At 43.2% G+C, this 6,098-nt stretch overlaps 1 pseudogene; it reads right to left on the bottom strand.

The window, feature by feature from the left end:
• Positions 1–62: 62 nt before the first annotated feature.
• The window catches only part of LOC111960761 (paired box protein Pax-3-like), a 41,259-nt pseudogene continuing 35,223 nt past the window's right edge, over positions 63–6,098 (bottom strand).

The following is a 6,098-nucleotide window of genomic DNA, read 5'->3' as shown; positions in this document are numbered from 1 at the left end:
GTGTGTGTGTGTGTGTGTGTGTGTGTGTGTGTGTGTGTGTGTGTGTGTGTGTGTGTAGATCTGTAGCTCTGTTTGACTCACCTGGGAGTGTCTTTTCTGTCCACTTACATATCTCTTCAAGATATTTCATTAGGCATTTCTTTCTCTCGGATATTAGGTTAAATATTCCCTCGATACCTGCAGTCCTTTTTAAAGCCGTAGCAGCCATCTACATGGACTGGTGTCTTTGCTTTGAAGGGTGAGGTTGCTGCGAGGTCGAGGGACTGGCCTGATTGGGTGACCCACAGAGGGAAATTGAAAACTGCAGGGTGCTCTAATCACTGCTGAACGCATGTGGATGATGTCGGTTTTTGAGAGTTACATGAAGGTTTGTTTGATGTCAGAGTTAGTGTAATGTTAATGTGAACTGAAGGGCCTCCTCACTGTTTAACAAGCCTTCCATAAGGAAACGATCCAGGAGACACTATCTTACACTATTAGTACTGTTTCATAGGAATGAACTGAATTGCTGACAGGCGAGGCGAGGTGAGCTACAGTATACTAAAGGACAGATAAGTTCCAATATACTCAGTGTTACTTCAGAGATAGGATCAAACAACTTATCCTGTCTGAAACCCTGCTGTTTTCATTGGATGGAAACACGTCATGTAAACACTGCTAGAGTCCTATCAACACATTTGTCCTTTGTAAATGTATCGGTGCAGTAGACTTAAGAGCGGTGAAAGGTTAAGGCGGCTACAGTTGATTGGAGAGATATCTTCCTAAGTGTTTAAGTGGTAATAAAAGTGAGCGATATTGACCTTACTTTGTCCGTGGTACTGCCCATACTGGTAGGAGGCCACAGGGTCCACACTGTAGGCAGGAGCGCTGTAGGAGGACGGGCAGTAGGACTGGGAGTTGGGCAGCGAGGGGAGACTGGGGATGTTGGGGACACTGGACAGGGCCTCCAGACCCTTGATGTGCTCCAGACGCTGGGAGCAGCTGGCCCCCATGCCCCCGGGGGGCTCCAGGCCTCCTGTCAGGGGGGAGAGGGCATAGTCACTCTGGGGCTGGTGGGGCACCCCGCCTGGGTTCAACAGACCCATCACCTGGAGAGAGAGGGAGGGAGAGAAAGGGAGGATGAGTGTTATTGACGTGACGTTATTGACGTTCCATTCAGATAGGTGGTTAAGTGATTTTGGCACAGCTTGGTGTTAGGTATCATCCCAACCCCCATATATAACACATACCAACACAGCCTAACTCAGACAGGAAGTTCCCCTCCACTGACATCAAAACCCTTCCATCAGGCCTTCCCAGACAGGCAGAGATAGCTTCACAGAGGAAGAATTAACCAATTTGTCTCAGAACTCAACTTATTTGGAAATTCCCTCCTGTCGCCGCTCCAAAAAGCAAAAGATGAGATAAAGACTTATCGCCAAAGATGTCCCAACACAGATAACATGGTAGACCTTTAGAAGCAGAGAGAAAAACTCTGGACCACAACAGACAAGCTGCAGACAAACAGGCTAGGCTTTGACCTGTTATTGATTAGCTGCCCGATAATCGAATTTGGGGGAATATTTCTTGGCGAGCGAAGGACGGAAAAGAGCCGTAGGGTATCGTTATAGAGGAGGTTCAGACAGAACGAGCCGATAACAAACCCTCACTAACTTTATCTGGACGGATAAGAAAGAAAGTTCAACAAAGTGTCTAATAAACAGATAATTGCTGTGACTCAAGATCATCTCACTGGATACCAACGTGACCACTTTAAACCTCCCTACCTCTAAATGCATCAAATCCCTCTAAACAGAGACCTGTAGCCTCTGTCGATGTCCTAATGAAAAGCAGGTTCGCTGCATGTTGGGCTCTTCTGGCCCTATAAGTGACATATTATTCTACATCCACACACACAGATGGTCCCGCTTAAGTCATTTCCCAGGCAGGGGACAGAGGAGCCCATGTTGATTTTGAGAGGGGAGTTGTGTTTCTCGACCCCAGTAACATTTTCCCCAAAAATTACCTGCGTTTTGGAACGCTCTAGTTAAACAGAAAAAGTATATGGACGGATGGCGTGGTCGATCCTGCGTGTGTGTGCGTGTGCGTGTGCGCGTGCGCGTGTTTCCTTGATTTCCCACGGTAGCTGCGTATGGACTACGTAAGAGAGGGAGGGAGGTGTAGATAAACGTAAAGAAAGTCTTAACAGAGATTCAGGGAGGGGTAGTTTCCCATGAACCTTAAAACACACACTCTCACACATACATTATGGTTGTCATACAGAAGCCCTGTCCGTGGAATCTTGACAAACACCCTTGAAGAGGATGATGTGTGTTCCTTACAAATGGAAAACATGTGGGGGTCAGGCAGCCCATTTATCAGAGAGAGAGAGAGGAGATGAGGGGTGTTCCATTTGTAGAATTGTGTATTGCGCCAACATGTATCAAAAGTTCTCCACATCTTGCATGCAAATAATAAGTATAAATCCAGCTTAGTTTCTACATAGAGTAGGCCTAGTTGATCTTCCATATACAGTCTTCATAACCATTTTATAAATTAAAGACCCATCCAATTTAAGTCAATTCATAATTTAAACTAAGAAGGACTATACATTCCTATATTCCACACACGTACCAAAAAAAATTAGATAGCCTGCACCAATTATATAGGTAACAAAACATGGAAAGTAATCTACATAAATTACACACATAATTCAATTTATATTCGGTAGTAATCAATTTGAACACTGGAACCTTGATTTATTACTGTGCCAAAGCGCGAGGATATTATACGCGTGTTGATGGGCTAAAGCATGGGAAGATTTAGAGGCAATGACGAAGAGACTGGAAGCAAAAGTATATTTCCCCTACTGCAACAGAAAAATACTGAATATTGTCTAAAAATATTTCGTATTTGGAAAAGTTTTTCAAGAAAAAAAGCAGGCCCGACTGAGGTGAAGTTAGTGCCTCCACAATGACTGGTAAGAAATGACGAGACTACAATAAAAAATAATTGATAGACAATATCTCCCCTCCTTATGACTTAGCCTATTCATTGTCATTTATATCAATTGAACACATTTCAGTAGATTAAACTGAACAAAATAAATGTCTCACAAATTACCAACAAGTATCTTAAATGTTCATCAATAATATCAAACATTTCAAAGGTTTCCCTTTCCCACCATGTGCCCTGTGTAAATGTCCTTTTTGTATACTGTCTAACCATGCCAGCCTCTCCAGTCATTCATCCTTCATGTCCATATCGTCACACTCTCTAAAGTGACCCTGAAGCACTGAAGCACTGGTGTGTGTGTGTGTGTGTGTGTGTGTGTGTGTGTGTGTGTGTGTGTGTGGGGGTCTGACTTTGAGCAGCTGAAATCTCATTTTCTGCCTGTTAGGACAGCCTTTAATGTTTAGGTAAAGGGACGATAAGCCTCATGCCTGTATAATTGGCCATAATTGTCTTTTCAGTATAATTTGTCTCATCTTCTCCTCATTCATTTGTCCTCCTCCATGTCAGTCCTCTGTCCTTTTCAAGTCCTTTCACTCCACCTCAAAGTTAACAAAGTGTCTAATAAACAGATAATTGCTGTGACTCAGATCATCTCACTGGATACCACGTGACCCACTTAAACCTCCCTACCTTAAATGCATCAAATCCTACTAAACAGAGACCTGTAGCCTCTGTCGATGTCCTAATGAAAAGCAGGTTCGCTGCATGTTGGGCTCTTCTGGCCTATAAGTGACATATTATTCTACATCACACACACAGATGGTCGTCAGTTATTTCCCAGGCAGGGACAGAGGAGCCATGTTGATTTTGAGAGGGGAGTTGTGTTTCTCGACCCGTAACATTTTCCCAAAAATTACCTGCGTTTTGGAACGCTCTAGTTAAACAGAAAAAGTATTGGACGGATGGCCGTGGTCGATGCCTGCGTGTGTGTGCGTGTGCGTGTGCGCGTGCGCGTGTTTCCTTGATTTCCACGGTAGCTGCGTATGGATACGTAAGAGAGGGAGGGAGGTGTAGATAAACGTAAGAAAGTTTTAACAGAGATTCAGGGAGGGGTAGTTTCCCATGAACCTTAAAAACTACACTATCTCACACATACATTATGGTTGTCATACAGGAGCCCTGTCCGTGGAATCTTGACAAACACCCTTGAAGAGGATGATGTGTGTTCCTTACAAATGAGAAAATGTGGGGGTAGGCACCCATTTATCAGAGAGAGATGAGAGGAGATGAGGGTGTTCCATTTGTAGAAATTGTGTATTGCGCCACATGTATAAAAGTTTCCACATCTTGCATGCAAATAATAAGTATAATCCAGCTTAGTTTCTACATTAGAGTAGGCCTAGTTTGATCTTCCATATACAGTCTTCATAACCATTTTATAATTAAAGACCCATCCAATTTAAGTCAATTCATAATTTAACTAAGAAGGACTATACATTCCTATATTCACACCGTACCAAAAAAAATTAGATAGCCTGCACCAATTATATAGGTAACAAAACATGGAAAGTAATCTACATAAATTACACACATAATTCAATTTATTATTCGGTAGTAATCAATTTGAACACTGGAACCTTGATTTATTACTGTGCCAAAGCGCGAGGATATTATACGCGTGTTGATGCTAAAGCATGGGAAGATTTAGAGGCAATGACGAAGAGACTGGAAGCAAAAGTATATTTCCCTACTGCAACAGAAAAATACTGAATATTGTCTAAAAATATTTCGTATTTGGAAAAGTTTTTCAAGAAAAAAAGCAGGCCCGACTGAGGTGAAGTTAGTGCCTCCACAATGACTGGTAAGAAATGACGAGACTACAATAAAAAATAATTGATAGACAATATCTCCCTCCTTATGATTAGCCTAATTTATTGTCATTTATATCAATTGAACATTTCAGTAGATTAAACTGAACAAAATAAATGTCTCACAAATTACCAACAAGTATCTTAAATGTTCATCAATAATATCAAACATTTCAAAGGTTTCCCTTTCCCACCATGTGCCCTGTGTAAATGTTTTTTGTATACTGTCTAACCATGCCAGCCTTCCAGTCATTCATCCTTCATGTCCATATCGTCACACTCTCTAAAAGTGACCCTGAAGCACTGAAGCACTGGTGTGTGTGTGTGTGTGTGTGTGTTGTGTGTGTGTGTTTGTGTGTGTGTGTGGGGGGTTGACTTTGAGCAGCTGAAATCTCATTTTCTGCTTGTTAGGACAGCCCTTAATGTTTAGGTAAAGGGAGACAAGCCTCATGCCTGTATAATTGGCATAATTGTCTTTTCAGTATAATTTGTCTCATCTTCTCCTCATTCATTTGTCCTCCTCCATGTCAGTCCTCTGTCCTTTTCAAGTCCTTTCACTCCACTCACACCCACCTCCACTCTCCCCACCTCCCGATATAATAAGAGTATGACTGTGTGTGTGTGTGTTGTGTGTGTGTGTTGTGTGTGTGTGTGTGTGTGTGTGTGTGTGGTGTGTGTGTGTGTGTGTGTGTGTGTGTGTGTGTGTGTGTGTGTGTGTGGTGTGTGTGTGTGTGTAATGGTGTGTGTGTGTGTGTGTGTGTGTGTGTGTGTGTGTGTGTGTGTGTGTGTGTGTGGTGTGTGTGTGTGTGTGTTGTGTGTGTGTGTGTGTGTGTGTTTGTGTGTGTGGTGTGTTGTACTGCTAACGTGCTGTGTGTGTAGTCTGTTGACTCCCTGGGAAGAGAGCCGTTGCTGATGGCAGGGTTTCAGGAGGGGCCTCCTGACGTGATGAAGCTGTCGGAGTAGCCTGAGAAGTGTGGCGTTCCAGAGGCCAGGCAGTAGGCAGACCCCCCATCCTGTCCTCCCCTCCTGAGCTCTGGTGGTGGCCCTGAGGACGGGGGCAGGGGCTGGGGCGGTGCAGCGTGCTGGCCTGTCGAACCGCTAAGGGAAGGACAAATAGAAAAGAAGAACTTACATTTACGTATATTGTCTCTCAAATTGTCAGATTATTAACATTGTAGTCAATATTTAAATAAATGACTTTGCTAATCAAGCTCAAGGGTCTGAACTCTGAGAGCAATAGCTGTATATTGAAACACACAGGATGTTTAGCCTGTGGCTTGTTTACAGAGGTGTCCA

This window comes from Salvelinus sp. IW2-2015, linkage group LG4p (genome assembly GCF_002910315.2).
Source record: "Salvelinus sp. IW2-2015 linkage group LG4p, ASM291031v2, whole genome shotgun sequence".
NCBI classification, from domain to species: domain Eukaryota; kingdom Metazoa; phylum Chordata; class Actinopteri; order Salmoniformes; family Salmonidae; genus Salvelinus; species Salvelinus sp. IW2-2015.
Note: the sequence above shows the minus strand (reverse complement) of the source record. Positions and strands in the feature narration are given on the sequence as shown.